Genomic DNA, 18,144 nt, shown 5'->3' with positions numbered 1-18,144 from the left:
TCTTCACATGTACACACAAGGACTGACTTATACATAGAATAACAACACAACAATCTTCACATGTACACACAAGGACTGACTTATACATAGAATAACAACACTACAACACAACAATCTTCACATGTACACACAAGGACTGACTTATACATAGAATAACAACACAACAATCTTCACATATACACACAAGGACTGACTTATACATAGAATAACAACACTACAACACAACAATCTTCACATGTACACACAAGGACTGACTTATACATAGAATAACAACACTACAACACAACAATCTTCACATGTACACACAAGGACTGACTTATACATAGAATAACAACACAACAATCTTCACATATACACACAAGGACTGACTTATACATAGAATAACAACACTACAACACAACAATCTTCACATGTACACACAAGGACTGACTTATACATAGAATAACAACACTACAACACAACAATCTTCACATGTACACACAAGGACTGACTTATACATAGAATAACAACACTACAACACAACAATCTTCACATGTACACACAAGGACTGACTTATACAGGTGGAATAACAACACTACAACACAACAATCTTCACATGTACACACAAGGACTGACTTACACATAGAATAACAACACTACAACACAACAATCTTCACATGTACACACAAGGACTGACTTATACATAGAATAACAACACTACAACACAACAATCTTCACATGTACACACAAGGACTGACTTATACATAGAATAACAACACTACAACACAACAATCTTCACATGTACACACAAGGACGGACTTATACATAGAATAACAACACTACAACACAACAATCTTCACATGTACACACAAGGACTGACTTATACATAGAATAACAACACTACAACACAACAATCTTCACATGTACACACAAGGACTGACTTATACATAGAATAACAACACTACAACACAACAATCTTCACATGTACACACAAGGACTGACTTATACATAGAATAACAACACTACAACACAACAATCTTCACATGTACACACAAGGACTGACTTATACATAGAATAACAACACTACAACACAACAATCTTCACATGTACACACAAGGACTGACTTATACAGGTGGAGGAACAAGAGGTGATGAGGTGCAGTGGTGCAGAGAATATATCAGAGATGCTGGAATACATGTTAGCAGCTTACTGACATACATGCCTGAGGTACATGTACATGACAGAGGGTACCAGTATACGTACAATGTACAGTACAGTAGTGTATACTAGATAGTGTATACTTCTGGTACATAAGATAGCATAGTGTAATATAGTGTGAGAATGTAGCATTGTATATGGGCATGATGGGTTGTAGCGTCATGGTACTGTATGTGGTACTGTATATATAGTGTATGGACAATATAGGTTATGAACAATAATGTATGATATATGTTATACTATATGGTATACCATATGGTATACTATATGCTATACTATATGGTATAATATATGGTATACTATATGGTATACTATATGCTATAATATATGGTATACGATATGCTATACTATATGGTATACTATATGGTATACTATATGCTATACTATATGGTATAATATATGTTATACTATATGGTATAATGTACGGTATACTATATGGTATACTATACGGTATACTATATGGGCGTAGGTTGTTGGTCACTCACCCATAACAAAACTCTATAGCAGCACGTGTTGTGCGTACACACTTTGCTCCAACGTCTTGTTGTTTTTGGTCCATGATTTCTTCCAGGTTTTGTTTGTTCTTGTGTGCGAGTGTTAGAAGCTGCTGTGTGCTGCAGACAAACCCCTCATGTGCACAGACGCACTTGGCCAATAAAGTTGATTCTGATCATGATTGTGGTTCCTCCATGTTCAGCGATGGCCCCAGGTAGTCTCAGTGGATGAGCAGGGGCAGTGATGCGGTGCTGACTGACCGCCAGGGGGCTTGCTGTTACTTTGGGCTCCCTGGGCTGAGTGGACAGACTTGGCTGACCGGCACTGAGGCAACCAGCCAACCGGAGATGTTTCATTCCAGACATGTTACATCTCTTCTTCAGCTCTCACCGAGCCTCACGTCCTCCCTGTGTCCTTCTCAGTTGTGATACAGCTACAGGCTGCGCTCTCAAGACGGACTGGTGAAAGTCAAGTGTCCTATTTTTAATAAACTACAATGTCCTCAGAAAGCTGTCCTTGCCCTTGACTTTTTCACCATTTTATGAAAATCATAATAGAACATCTTGGGCATTTTCCCACAAAATACTGTATACATGGTATCTCGAGCATTTCTGATATTTCTCATAATAAACATCCACCAAAATATTAACTATTAATATTAATTAATATTAAGTAGTCAAGAATTGCTCTGGAGAGGGGGAAGCCAAATGATGATGACTGCAGAGATGGCTGCACAAGTGGGTAGACGTGTATTGATCTACGGACTGATGCATCGATTTGATCAATACATAGACAGCTTCATGAAGAAATATTGTTTGTATGGAAGCAGAAGGAAAGTACACGTATGTTTCTGGAAAACACTTAGTCACAGGTAAATGACTACAGTGCATCAAAACATGTACTCATCCACATACATTAAATATGTAACATGTTTGTAATGTAAGAGGACCTGGAAGGGTTACACACTTTCTGTCAGGCAACATCCTGATCAAACATTTATAGGCTAATTCAAATTAAACTCACAAGCAATCATATAATTCATAAAAATGTGTTGAAATACATGATCATTAATGAAGGTAACATAAAAAGATGAATGTTACAAGGAAGTGCAGTGAAATATGCACAGATGTCACAGTAAGACTTGTCAGGCCACTTTGTCGGATCAGTTTTCCAGCTATCTGCAGGTAAAGTATGTGCAGGTAAAGTATCTGCATGTAAAATATCTGCAGGTAAAATATCTGCAGGTAAAGTATGTGCAGGTAAAGTATGTGCAGGTAAACTATCTGCAGGTAAAATATCTGCAGGTAAAGTATGTGCAGGTAAAGTATGTGCAGGTAAAGTATGTGCAGGTAATGTATGTGCAGGTAAAGTATCTGCATGTAAAGTATGTGCAGGTAAAGTATGTGCAGGTAAAGTATGTGCAGGTAAAGTATCTGCATGTAAAATATCTGCAGGTAAAATATCTGCAGGTAAAGTATGTGCAGGTAAAGTATGTGCAGGTAAAGTATGTGCAGGTAAAGTATCTGCATGTAAAATATCTGCAGGTAAAATATCTGCAGGTAAAGTATGTGCAGGTAAACTATCTGCAGGTAAAATATCTGCAGGTAAACTATCTGCAGGTAAACTATCTGCAGGTAAAATATCTGCAGGTAAACTATCTGCAGGTAAAATATATACATGTAAAATATCTGCAGGTAAAGTATCTGCATGTAAAATATCTGCAGGTAAAATATCTGCAGGTAAAATACCTGCAGGTAAACTATCTACAGCTAAAGTATCTGCAGATAAACTATCTGCAGGTAAAATATCTGCAGGTAAAATATATGCAGGTAAAATATATACATGTAAAATATCTGCAGGTAAAATATATGCAGGTAAACTATCTGCAGATAAACTATCTGCAGATAAACTATCTGCAGGTAAAATATCTGCAGGTAAAATATCTGCAGGTAAAATATATGCAGGTAAACTATCTGCAGATAAACTATCTGCAGGTAAACTATCTACAGCTAAAGTATCTGCAGATAAACTATCTGCAGATAAACTATCTGCAGGTAAAATATCTGCAGGTAAAATATCTGCAGGTAAAATATATGCAGGTAAACTATCTGCAGATAAACTATCTGCAGGTAAACTATCTACAGCTAAAGTATCTGCAGATAAACTATCTGCAGATAAACTATCTGCAGGTAAAATATCTGCAGGTAAAATATATGCAGGTAAAATATATGCAGGTAAAATATATGCAGGTAAACTATCTGCAGGTAAACTATTAGCAGGTAAACTATCTGCAGGTAAAATATCTGCAGGTAAATTATCTGCAGGTAAACTAAAGAGGAAAAATACAAGTTTATAAGGTGTAGTTTTCCCAAATAGCATGAACCCTCAGCAAAGAAAAGATGGAAAATACTTTGACAGTACTAATTCTGTAATTTTGGAGTGTGGAAATAATTGTCACTATGTTTTCATTCGTGCATGAAAATGTTCCAGTGTGTTTTACATGTCTGCGGAGCCCAACCGCACCATCTGCACAGAACTGGTGGGTGGAGGTTGGGGTGCTCCAAAAACGTCTGTGAGTGGGTGCATTTAAAAATAGATGACTTTGTAGGACTTTTATAAGTTGTTTTTTTTGCTATCAACACTGTAATTATCATTGTTTAGGAAATTGGCAAAATATGTTTTCTTCTACACCCGCACCACCTACACCTGCACCACTATTCTCTGTTCACCTCTGTCTTGTACTCCATCACTTGGCTTTAGCCATGCAGTTTACTACGTCAAGCCAGGACTTTGCAGGGAGTCACACACAGTGCAGTCATTGTGATGAGTAATGCACATTTTGCACCCGGTGTGTGTATATAGGCTATTGCACCCTGAACAAGTCAGAGTCAACACAACTTCACAACGCAGCGGTGGAGGGGCCAACCAGGACCAGGAGGACTGGGATGAATCCCGCTGGGCCGATGAGTCTGTGGGCCGGCTGGATGGGTTATGCCGTAGTACATCAATCTTGTTTGTAAACTGTTAAAGTTGATCTGCTGCATGAACAGGCTGGTGTGTTAGCTTCTCTCTGTTCTCTGTGTCACTTACACGCTAACACACTTACACACTAACACACTTACACACTTGCACACTAACACACTTACACAGAGCTGAGACCCGTCTGAAACAAAACACATCCACCTGAAGCCGAGGGCAGATTACAGTCCACCCACCCCCCCAGTTAGGTCCAGTTTTGCTCAACTACTGATGGATGCAATGAGAAGTTGTAGAGGTACGCTGCATCACTCACCAACAAAAACATTAACAATAGTAATAAAAACAACTGCAGCTAAGATCAGTCATCACTAGTATCAAGCTGGACAAAGATTAATAAAAGGACAAGCCATGAAGGAAGACGCAGCTAAACTTGCCAAACTAGCAGACTTGCTGGTTAGCAGAGGACCTGCTGGTTAGCAGAAGACCTGAGGGTTAGCAGAAGACCTGCTGGTTAACAGAAGACCTGAGGGTTAGCAGAAGACCTGCCGGTTAGCAGAAGACCTGAGGGTTAGCAGAAGACCTGCCGGTTAGCAGAGGACTTGAGGGTTAGCAGAAGACCTGAGGGTTAGCAGAAGACCTGCCGGTTAGCAGAGGACCTGAGGGTTAGCAGAAGACCTGCCGGTTAGCAGAAGACCTGAGGATTAGCAGAGGACCTGAGGGTTAGCAGAGGACCTGAGGGTTAGCAGAAGACCTGCCGGTTAGCAGAGGACCTGAGGGTTAGCAGAAGACCTGCCGGTTAGCAGAGGACCTGCCGGTTAGCAGAAGACCTGCCGGTTAGCAGAGGACCTGCAGGTTAGCAGAAGACCTGCAGGTTAGCAGAAGACCTGCTGGTTAGCAGAGGACCTGCTGGTTAGCAGAAGACCTGTCGGTTAGCAGAGGACCTGCCGGTTAGCAGAAGACCTGCCGGTTAGCAGAGGACCTGAGGGTTAGCAGAAGACCTACCGGTTAGCAGAAGACCTGAGGGTTAGCAGAGGACCTGCCGGTTAGCAGAAGACCTGCAGGTTAGCAGAAGACCTGCCGGTTAGCAGAGGACCTGCCGGTTAGCAGAAGACCTGAGGGTTAGCAGAGCAGAGGACCTGAGGGTTAGCAGAGGACCTGCCGGTTAGCAGAGGACCTGCCGGTTAGCAGAAGACCTGAGGGTTAGCAGAGGACCTGAGGGTTAGCAGAAGACCTGCCGGTTAGCAGAGGACCTGCCGGTTAGCAGAAGACCTGCCGGTTAGCAGAGGACCTGCAGGTTAGCAGAAGACCTGCCGGTTAGCAGACGACCTGTTGGTTAGCAGAGGACCTGCCGGTTAGCAGAAGACCTGCCGGTTAGCAGAGGACCTGCTGGTTAGCAGAGGACCTGAGGGTTAGCAGAAGACCTGCCGGTTAGCAGAAGACCTGAGGGTTAGCAGAGGACCTGCCGGTTAGCAGAAGACCTGCCGGTTAGCAGAAGACCTGAGGGTTAGCAGAGGACCTGCCGGTTAGCAGAAGACCTGCCGGTTAGCAGAGGACCTGCCGGTTAGCAGAGGACCTGAGGGTTAGCAGAAGACCTGCCGGTTAGCAGAAGACCTGAGGGTTAGCAGAGGACCTGCCGGTTTGCAGAAGACCTGCCGGTTAGCAGAAGACCTGAGGGTTAGCAGAGGACCTGCCGGTTAGCAGAAGACCTGCCGGTTAGCAGAGGACCTGCCGGTTAGCAGAGGACCTGAGGGTTAGCACAAGACCTGCTGGTTAGCAGAAGACCTGCCGGTTAGCAGAAGACCTGCCGGTTAGCAGAGGACCTGTTGGTTAGCAGAAGACCTGCAGGTTAGCAGAAGACCTGCCGGTTAGCAGAGGACCTGCCGGTTAGCAGAAGACCTACAGGTTAGCAGAAGACCTGCCGGTTAGCAGAGGACCTGCCGGTTAGCATAAGACCTGAGGGTTAGCAGAAGACCTGCCGGTTAGCAGAGGACCTGAGGGTTAGCAGAAGACCTGCCGGTTAGCAGAAGACCTGAGGGTTAGCAGAGGACCTGCCGGTTAGCAGAAGACCTGCCGGTTAGCAGAAGACCTGAGGGTTAGCAGAGGACCTGCCGGTTAGCAGAAGACCTGCCGGTTAGCAGAGGACCTGCCGGTTAGCAGAAGACCTGCCGGTTAGCAGAGGACCTGCCGGTTAGCAGAGGACCTGCCGGTTAGCAGAGGACCTGAGGGTTAGCAGAAGACCTGCCGGTTAGCAGAAGACCTGAGGGTTAGCAGAGGACCTGCCGGTTAGCAGAAGACCTGCCGGTTAGCAGAAGACCTGCCGGTTAGCAGAAGACCTGAGGGTTAGCAGAAGACCTGAGGGTTAGCAGAAGACCTGCCGGTTAGCAGAGGACCTGCCGGTTAGCAGAGGACCTGAGGGTTAGCACAAGACCTGCTGGTTAGCAGAAGACCTGCCGGTTAGCAGAAGACCTGCCGGTTAGCAGAGGACCTGTTGGTTAGCAGAAGACCTGCAGGTTAGCAGAAGACCTGCCGGTTAGCAGAGGACCTGCCGGTTAGCAGAAGACCTACAGGTTAGCAGAAGACCTGCCGGTTAGCAGAGGACCTGCCGGTTAGCAGAAGACCTGCAAGTTAGCAGAAGACCTGCCGGTTAGCAGAAGACCTGCCGGTTAGCAGAAGACCTGAGGGTTAGCAGAAGACCTGCCGGTTAGCAGAAGACCTGCAAGTTAGCAGAAGACCTGAGGGTTAGCAGAGGACCTGTTGGTTAGCAGAAGACCTGCCGGTTAGCAGAAGACCTGCAGGTTAGCAGAAGACCTGAGGGTTAGCAGAGGACCTGTTGGTTAGCAGAAGACCTGCCGGTTAGCAGAAGACCTGCAGGTTAGCAGAAGACCTGAGGGTTAGCAGAGGACCTGTTGGTTAGCAGAAGACCTGCTGGTTAGCAGAAGCAGCTCCCAGGTGGCAGCCCAGAAGGCCTGATCATGAAACTGATGATCCATGTTGGGTTAGCAACACACACACGGTGAAGGGACGGCACGGTAAGACTTTCTGGTAAACAGCTAAATTGTTTAGTAGACAGATGGATGGGAACTTGTATCGTTGCAACAGGGCAATCAAACACACAACCAACAATTCCAAAACAATACTACCACTACTACTACTGCTACTACTACTACTACTACTACTACTACTACTGCTACTACTTCTACTACTACTACCACTACTACTACTACTACCACCACCACCACCACCACCACTACTACTACTACTACTGCTACTACTTCTTCTACTACTACTACTACCACTACTACTACTACTACACCACCACCACCACTACTACTACTACTACTGCTACTACTACTGCTACTATTACTACTACTACTACCACTACTATTACCACTACTACCACTACTACCACCACTACTACTGCTACTCCTACTACTTTCAGCTGCTCCCGTTAGGGGGCGCCACAGCGGATCATCCGTTTCCATCTCTTCCTGTCCTCTGCATCTTCCTCTGTCACACCAGCCACCTGCATGTCCTCCCTCACCACATCCATAAACCTCCTCTTTGGCCTTCCTCTTCTCCTCTTCCCTGGCAGCTCCATATTCAGCATCCTTCTCCCAGTATACCCAGCATCTCTCCTCCACACATGTCCACACCATCTCAATCTTGCCTCTCTTGCTTTGTCTCCAAACCGTCCAACCTGAGCTGTCCCTCTAATATACTCGTTCCTAATCCTGTCCTTCTTCATCACTCCCAGTGAAAGTCTTATCATCTTCATCTCTGCCACCTCCAGCTCCTCCTCCTGTCTTTTCATCAGTGCCACTGTCTCCAAACCATACAACATAGCTGGTCTCACCACCATCTTGTAAACCTTCCCTTTTACTCTTGCTGGTACCCTTCTGTCACACATCATTCCTGACACTCTTCTCCACCCACTCCACCCTGCCTGCACTCTCTTCTCCACCTCTCTACTGCACTCCCCGTTACTTTGGACAGTTGACCCCAAGTATTTAAACTCATCCACCTTCATCACCTCCGCTCCTTGCATCCTCACCATTCCACTGTCCTCCCTCTCATTCACGCACATGTATTCCGTCTTGCTCCTACTGACTTTCATTCCTCTTCTCTCCAGTGCATACCTCCACCTCTCCAGGCTCTCCTCCACCTGCACCCTACTCTTGCTACAGATCACAATGTCATCTGCAAACATCATAGTCCACGGAGACTCCTGCCTGATCTCATCCGTCAACCTGTCCATCACCACTGCAAACAAGAAAGGGCTCAGAGCCGATCCTTGATGTAATCCCACCTCCACCTTGAGACCATCTGTCATTCCAACCTCACACCTCACCAGTCACACCTCCCTCATACATATCCTGCACCACTCCTACATACTTCTCTGCAACTGCAGACTTCCTCATACAATACATTCCAAAACAGCACAAGATGTGGAAATGTTCCATGACTACAGATGCAAAACGACGGGTAAATAAAACATCGCACATGTTGCAGCAATCATTACAAACATGAGTTGGTGTTTATAAAGTGGGGGTATTGTTTCTGGTTGATTTGACCACTCGTCGTCTGTTTGTAGGCAGGCAGTAAGTTGCTAGCCAGATTCAGTTGCTTATATTTATGCATTTTCAGTATAAGATAGGCCACATATCCGGTCTGACAGAAAGGGATCCTTGTTGTCCTTGTACTATGGCATGTACTAATTACTCACTAGCCAGTACAACAGAAACGGTGGAAATGGCTCATGCACTGGCCCCTGCACATAAACCCTGCTCTCCATCACTGGACCAGTTACACTCCCAGTGCGCTGCTGCTTATCCACAGAGCAGCATCACCAACAGCACAACCCGCTACACCCCTTCGTCTGTGTGATACGTGTTTGTGTTGTGCTCGGTGTTGCGTGCTATCTAGCAAGACAAGTTTCTTAAAGGGTTTTGTCACGAGACTGTCTCTGCACATTTTGTTTCAAAGGAGAGAAGAAGTAACTGCTTTAAAACACAATGTGCACTACTACACACTAATGTGAAAAGAGATGGAGTTTTCAACTACCCACCCGGTGGTTGGTTTTAGGGAAGTCAAGTCAACTTTATTTGTATAGCCTCCCCCTCCTCCTCTTACCTTCGGCTGCTCCCGTTAGGGGGCGCCACAGCGGATCATCCATTTCCATCTCTTCCTGCATCTTCCTCCGTCACACCAGCCACCTGCATGTCCTCCCTCACCACATCCATACACCTCCTCTTTGGCCCTCCTCTTCTCCTCTATTTGTATAGCCTAATATCACAAATGACAAATTTGCTTCAAGGGGCTTCGCAGTGTTTTTATGGACCATAGAGGGGCTGTTTGGTCGATAAAAACAGGCGGTTTTAACTGCAGGGGAATAAAACACTGACACCTGCACTAGCCAAGTGATAACTGCCCCTCTGCTCATTCGTTCCCGGTTGTCACGGAAGGTCTTATTTCTACCGTTTTGTTTCCTGGACAGAGTCTGACCTCTTGTAACTTGACCTTCAGCTCCTGACTGATGGTACCACCTACACTGTTCTTCAGGAGGCGCTCTCGGAGCTCCTCCTCCAGCTGGATGGACCAATCAGATGAAAGAAAAACGAACGGGGTAAACATCACACAGTATGAGACAACAAATGAGGACAGACACGCACATCTGCCTCATTTCACAGTCACACCCCGGTCCTGTAAGCTGCGGTGGCGGCGGGAGTAGAGCACCAGACAGCCGCACTGAGGACAGAAGCGGCTCAGAGCACTTACAGTGAGTCCAGACTCAGTTGAACTGGTCTGAACGTGTAGTACGAGTCCAGTGCTGCTGCGCCTGCAGCAAACACGGAGGCGTCATGTGAACAAACCAAAGGGAAACAGGGCATGGGTGGTGTGTGTTCTGCCGTGCAGCACCACACCGTGCGGCACCACACCGTGCGGCACCACACCGTGCGGCACCACACCGTGCGGCACCACATCGTGCAGCACCACACCGTGCAGCACCACACCGTGCGGCACCACACCGTGCGGCACCACACCGTGCGGCACCACATCGTGCAGCACCACACCCACATCGTGCAGCACCACATCGTGCAGCACCACATCGTGCAGCACCACACCGTGCAGCACCACACCGTGCAGCACCACACCGTGCAGCACCACACCGTGCAGCACCACATCGTGCAGCACCACACCGTGCAGCACCACACCGTGCAGCACCACATCGTGCAGCACCACACCGTGCGGCACCACACCGTGCGGCACCACACCGTGCAGGACCACACCGTGCAGCACCACACCGTGCAGCACCACATCGTGCAGCACCACACCGTGCAGCACCACACCGTGCAGCACCACACCGTGCAGCACCACACCGTGCAGCACCACACCGTGCAGCACCACATCGTGCGGCACCACATCGTGCGGCACCACACCGTGCGGCACCACACCGTGCGGCACCACATCGTGCAGCACCACACCGTGCAGCACCACACCGTGCAGCACCACATCGTGCAGCACCACATCGTGCAGCACCACATCGTGCAGCACCACACCGTGCAGCACCACACCGTGCAGCACCACACCGTGCAGCACCACACCGTGCAGCACCACACCGTGCAGCACCACACCGTGCAGCACCACACCGTGCAGCATGTGTGCTTCTGTTCCCTGCACATCTACAACAAACACAAGCAGACCCAGCGAATGCAACACTACACGTTTCCCAGACGTTGGCGTTGGAGCAGACAGTCTGGTTTTCAGATGCGTTCTTCAGACCCGGGCCGGGAAGTCCACCACGACCCGGCCCGGGCCGGGAAGTCCACCACGCCTACACAACACGTAGTTCATCAGAAACCAGCCTTGCATGTGCTTCTCAGTCGAAGCAAAGGTGTTTAAAGTAGTAGTGTTTGTTTTCGCACAAGCGTGGAGTGAAGGAGTTGTAATGCATGGATAACACGTGACTCGAGTCACCCCACCCCTCACACACACACACACACACACACACACACACATACACGCCTTCAAAGTAAAAGCACGCCGCAGCGGGCTTGGTACGGTACGTTTCCCATGACAAGCAGTTGGTTGTGCTGGGCTGGCCTGCGTGACCAGCCTGTCAGAAACATAGCCCACATAGTGTTGTGGACTAAACCCATCACATGAGCTTACTGGAGACCTGGCCACGTGCTGTGCTGCACTGGAGCGCTATCTGGCCTAAGTGGACCTGTAAGTCCCAGCACTCTACAACATTAAACTGTTGTGATTTCCTCTGAAGGGTGATGAGGAGTAACAAGACGCGTGTCTCTGCAGGTAACCATCCTACTGTATAGCAGCCGGGGGCCAACTCCGCCTCTTCTTTCCATTGCCTTGCTCAGGGGCACAGGCAGGAGTATTAACCCGAACATGCATGTCTTTCTGATGGTGGGAGGAAACCCACGCAGACACGAGGAGAACATGCAAACGCCACACAGAGGACGACCCGGGACGGCCTGGGGTTCGAACCCAGGACCTTCTTGCTGTGAGGCAACGCTGCTAACCACTGTGCCCCCCATAAACTTTAATGAATTTGTTAAGTTAGTCAAGTCAGGTCAGGATGGTGCCAGTGGAGGAGGCAGGGGTGGCCAGGCGGAGGCCATTACTTATCGGGGTGGCACACAAACTGATGTCTCGTTGTTATTTTTCTTTTCTGGGTGGCAAATCGCTGCAGACCAGATAGTCAGTTTTTGGTTTGTTTGTTTGTTTGTTTTGTTTTTTGGTCACTTACTCTTGTCCTTGACTTATGCAGGCGACAGCGATAGTCGTGTAGACGTATACCATGAGGACATATCAGGGACCAGGACACATACCCACAGCCAGCTTCCTACCTGCAGACACGGCCAATTGCGCCTGTAGGGATGCCTGAACAAGCCGGAGGTAACACGGGGGTTTGAACCAGCGAACCCAGATGCCCCAAAGTTATGCTTTTTTAATAAGTGATAAAGCTCATAAGAGAATTACAGTTTAAATAACACAAGATAATTACACGTAAGTCTCTTATGTTAAACAACCTGACAAACGTCATATTCTGCGGTGGTTGTGATTTAAGGCAAACTGGTTCACAAAACAGCCAGATGGTCAAGCTGTCATCGTCTATGGTTGGTTTCAAGTAAGTTTTAATGACACCGAGTACTGAGAATCTCCTTTCACACGCAGCTATACTCACAGGTATGGTGACTGCTATTTCACACAATCTAAAGAGTTCATGAAGCACCTCATGATATTGCTCGATGAATTTTGTGAGGTCAGCTATACTAGAAGGTTTCCCTATGCCTGCCTGGATTTTCCTCTCTGGGATTATTTTTACTGGTGTAATCCATCTCTCATCTCGTCTCATCTCGTCTCGTCTCGTCTCGTCTCGTCTCGTCTCGTCTCATCTCATCTTCAGCTGCTTCTCCGGGGTCGGGTCACGGTGGCAGCAAGCTAAGTAGGGCACTCCAGACGTCCCTCTCCCCAGCAACGCCCTCCAGCTCCTCCTGGGGGATCCCAGGGTATTCCCAGGCCAGACTGGACATGTCGTCCCTCCAGCCAGTTCTGGGTCTACCCCGGGGTCTACTCCCAGTTGATCCTGCCCGGTAAACCTCCACAGGAGGGCGGCCAGGAAGCATCCTAATCAGATGCCCGAACCACCTCAACTGGCTCCTTTCGATGCGAAGGAGCAGTGGCTCTACTCCGAGCTCCCTCCAGATGTCCGAGCTCCTCACCCTATCTCTAAGGCTGAGCCCAGACACCCTACGGAGGAAACTCATTTCAGCCGCTTGTATCCACGATGTCACGCTTTCGGTCACTACCCAAAGCTCATGACCATCGGTGAGGGTTGGAACGAAGACTGACTGGTAAACTGAGAGCTTTGCCTTCCGGCTCAGCTCCCTCTTCACCACAACAGTCCGGTACAACGTCCACATTACTGCTGATGCTGCACCAATCCACCTGTCAATCTCCCGCTCCATCCTACCCTCACTCGTGAACAAGACCCCGAGATACTTAAACTCAACAAAATTTGACTTTCCTTGACCTCACTGATAATGGCGGAGTGCACCATTTCTGCTAAAGTGTTCAACATTTGTTTTTGGGTATGGTGGCTTGTGTACTTAGCATTATGAGCTCCTTTCAATTTCTTTTTAACAACTGTGTTGTGATTACCAATAATCTCTCATATAGCAAGGAGGTTTCCCTTTTTGTGAGAATCATGTGTCTCCGAGTCCCTATGGCCCTTTGTGCCATGTTTTTTGTAGCAGTTAACAGTAAAAGTTCAGCTACCCTTTTAATATAACCCTGGTTCTGCTGTGTCTGTTTTGTGTGCTCTTGTGACAGTTTATTCATCAAAGGTGTCTTGTGTCTTTCTTCGTTCTCAACCTTCTTCCATGTTAACATAGCACTGATGTGTGCTTCAGACTCGGCACGGGGAGCAAAGCCTCCGTCTCAGAACATGGCCTTTTCCCAGTTTTTATAGTATGAAGTGAAAACTGATCCAGTGCTATGAAGGCCAAAGTGCTTCCACTTGTGATGGGAATACCATGAGGACTTAAAGTTTCTTCTCTTGTCCCCCATGACTGTCCTTGAAAATACTGCAAGCTGTGGCGGGATTGGTGCTTTAGCTCAGGAACTGGACATGTCTAAAACAAGAATACATTTCAATATGCTACTCAATTCAATTTTGCCACCCAGTGCCGGGCATCAGGGAGCGCCACCTGAACTCACGTTAACCCTGATCCTGAGTCCCAGCATGCCGTGCTGCAGAAGCAGGACTTACAAACTCGTTAACATAACCTGTAAGTGGCTAGAGCCACAGCCACAGCTTGTATACGTACAGTATATACACACATGCATTATACAGCAAACTGGATCCACGACTCATGTTTTCTTCCTTTATTTTTTTGGATATGTAGCTATTTATGGAAATTTCTGTCTTTGATATTAATGACTCTCCCCTGTGCTGCTGCGTCTCAATTGAATTTCCCCTATAGGGATCAGTAAAGGTCTATCTTATCTTATCATAAGCACTCTATCAATCAATCAATCAATCAATCAATCAAGTTGCATTTCATACAGCTGCGACAGCCACTCAAAGCGCTTTACATTTCTGGTCAAATCTGAATGTCAGACACCTGTTAAAAGCTGTTTTCTGTACAACCGTTATTTAATTCGTTATTTAAATCTATACTATTGTATGATATTTGCACCCTACTGTAGATAGGCACTTAAAGTAATCACACCCCCACGCCTATCTGCACCCATCTGCATCTACTTCGACTTATTACATGGTAAACACGCGATGGTGGGGTAATGATTTAAATCATCTGACGTTTCAGGTTTATTACTTCAGCCTCTGTCTATGTATGTCATCCATCCATTATCTGACCCGCTTATCCTGCTCTCAGAGTTATAGGGGTGGTGGAGTCTATCCCAGCAGTCATTGGGAGGCAGGTGGGGAGACACCCTGGACAGGCCGCCAGGCCATCACACGCGCGCGTGCACACACACACACACACCTAGGGTCAATTTAGTACGGGTGAGTCACCTGACCTACATGTGTTGGGACTGTGGGAGGAAACCGGAGCCCCCGGAGGAAACCCACACAGACACGGGGAGAACATGCCAACTCCACACAGAGGACGACCCGGGACCACCCCCAAGGTTGGACTACCCCGGGGCTCGAACCCAGGACCTTCTTGCGACTGCGCTAACCATTGCGCCACCATGCCGCCCCTATGTAGTATGTCAGTAATACTAAAAACACCCAATTTACCTCGTATTAGTTCTGCCTACTAGGAGTCATTTTTTGTATGAACACGTCAGACGAGCCCTTATTCACACTTTGGCGTTGGGCTGCTAGCACAAGACACCATGCATATCTGTACTGAGCCCTCTTCTCCTTTCGGCTTGTTCCGTTTCCCAGGGGTCACCACAGCAGATTCGACAGTTTCCATCGGTACCCTGTGAGGGCACAGCACCGACAGCGGTCTTGTCAATCCGCATGATGGGCTGGCAAAATGTTACATCGGATGCCCTTCCTGACACAACCACTAACCCTATGGACGAGGGCCCAGGTAAAGCGCTGGATGCCATCCCTGTATTCATGAAATTGCGCCCATGCCAGTCGCCAGGTACTGAGCCCTGAAATTATTAATTAATCATGTATGTCACAAGATTCAGTACATTCTGTCCCTACAGAAACTATGTTAGTCTGTCAGTACATTCTGCCCCTACAGAAACTATGTTAGTCTGTAAGTACATTCTGCTCCTACAGAAACTATGTTAGGCTGTCAGTACATTCTGCTCCTACAGAAACTATGTTAGTCTGTCAGTACATTCTGCTCCTACCGAAACTATGTTAGTCTGTAAGTACATTCTGCTCCTACAGAAACTATGTTAGTCTGTAAGTACATTCTGCTCCTACAGAAACTATGTTAGTCTGTAAGTACATTCTGCCCCTACAGAAACTATGTTAGTCTGTAAGTACATTCTGCTCTTACGGAAACTATGTTAGTCTGTCAGTACATTCTGCTCCTACCGAAACTATGTTAGTCTGTAAGTACATTCTGCTCCTACAGAAACTATGTTAGTCTGTAAGTACATTCTGCTCCTACAGAAACTATGTTAGTCTGTAAGTACATTCTGCCCCTACAGAAACTATGTTGGTCTGTAAGTACATTCTGCTCTTACGGAAACTATGTTAGTCTGTCAGTACATTCTGCTCTTACGGAAACTATGTTAGTCTGTAAGTACATTCTGCTCCTACAGAAACTATGTTAGGCTGTCAGTACATTCTGCCCCTACAGAAACTATGTTAGTCTGTAAGTACATTCTGCCCTTACAGAAACTATGTTAGTCTGTCAGTACATTCTGCTCCTACCGAAACTATGTTAGTCTGTAAGTACATTCTGCTCCTACAGAAACTATGTTAGTCTGTAAGTACATTCTGCTCCTACAGAAACTATGTTAGTCTGTAAGTACATTCTGCCCCTACAGAAACTATGTTGGTCTGTAAGTACATTCTGCTCTTACGGAAACTATGTTAGTCTGTCAGTACATTCTGCTCTTACAGAAACTATGTTAGTCTGTAAGTACATTCCGCCCCTACAGAAACTATGTTAGTCTGTAAGTACATTCCGTCCCTACAGAAACTATGTTAGTCTGTAAGTACATTCTGCTCTTAGGGAAACTATGTTAGTCTGTAAGTACATTCTGCTCCTACAGAAACTATGTTAGGCTGTCAGTACATTCTGCCCCTACAGAAACTATGTTAGTCTGTAAGTACATTCTGCCCCTACAGAAACTATGTTAGTCTGTCAGTACATTCTGCTCCTACAGAAACTATGTTAGTCTGTCAGTACATTCTGCTCCTACCGAAACTATGTTAGTCTGTAAGTACATTCTGCTCCTACAGAAACTATGTTAGTCTGTAAGTACATTCTGCCCCTACAGAAACTATGTTAGTCTGTAAGTACATTCTGCTCTTACGGAAACTATGTTAGTCTGTCAGTACATTCTGCTCTTACGGAAACTATGTTAGTCTGTCAGTACATTCCGCCCCTACAGAAACTATGTTAGTCTGTCAGTACATTCCGCCCCTACAGAAACTATGTTAGTCTGTAAGTACATTCTGCTCTTAGGGAAACTATGTTAGTCTGTAAGTACATTCTCCTACAGAAACTATGTTAGTCTGTCAGTACATTCTGCCCCTACAGAAACTATGTTAGTCTGTAAGTACATTCTGCCCCTACAGAAACTATGTTAGTCTGTAAGTACATTCTGCTCTTAGGGAAACTATGTTAGGCTGTCAGTACATTCTGCCCCTACAGAAACTATGTTAGTCTACAAGTACATTCTGCCCCTACAGAAACTATGTTAGTCTGTAAGTACATTCTGCTCCTACAGAAACTATGTTAGTCTGTAAGTACATTCTGCTCCTACAGAAACTATGTTAGTCTGTAAGTACATTCTGCTTTTACAGAAACTATGTTAGTCTGTAAGTACATTCTGCTCTTACGGAAACTATGTTAGTCTGTCAGTACATTCTGCCCCTACAGAAACTATGTTAGTCTGTAAGTACATTCTGCTCCTACAGAAACTATGTTAGTCTGTAAGTACATTCTGCTCCTACAGAAACTATGTTAGTCTGTAAGTACATTCTGCCCCTACAGAAACTATGTTGGTCTGTAAGTACATTCTGCTCTTACGGAAACTATGTTAGTCTGTCAGTACATTCTGCTCTTACAGAAACTATGTTAGTCTGTAAGTACATTCCGCCCCTACAGAAACTATGTTAGTCTGTAAGTACATTCCGCCCCTACAGAAACTATGTTAGTCTGTAAGTACATTCTGCTCTTAGGGAAACTATGTTAGTCTGTAAGTACATTCTGCTCCTACAGAAACTATGTTAGGCTGTCAGTACATTCTGCCCCTACAGAAACTATGTTAGTCTGTAAGTAC

The 18,144-nt window shown here is 46.3% G+C and overlaps 1 protein-coding gene across 3 annotated transcripts in view; it reads right to left on the bottom strand.

The window, feature by feature from the left end:
• The window catches only part of gal3st4 (galactose-3-O-sulfotransferase 4), a 62,607-nt gene that overhangs the window by 24,738 nt on the left and 19,725 nt on the right, over positions 1–18,144 (bottom strand). The window contains exon 1 of one of the 3 annotated variants that reach the window (XM_056300671.1): positions 9,802–9,924. The exons of the other annotated variants lie outside the window; for them this stretch is intronic. The gene's annotated coding sequence lies outside the window, so the exon portion shown is untranslated. Of the gene's footprint in view, positions 1–9,801; positions 9,925–18,144 lie in introns of those variants that run through there. 3 annotated transcript variants of the gene reach the window in all.

The sequence above is a fragment of the Lampris incognitus genome, chromosome 20 (assembly GCF_029633865.1).
Source record: "Lampris incognitus isolate fLamInc1 chromosome 20, fLamInc1.hap2, whole genome shotgun sequence".
In the NCBI taxonomy this organism is placed as follows: Eukaryota; Metazoa; Chordata; class Actinopteri; order Lampriformes; family Lampridae; genus Lampris; species Lampris incognitus.
This window is presented reverse-complemented; position numbering and strand designations above follow the sequence as displayed.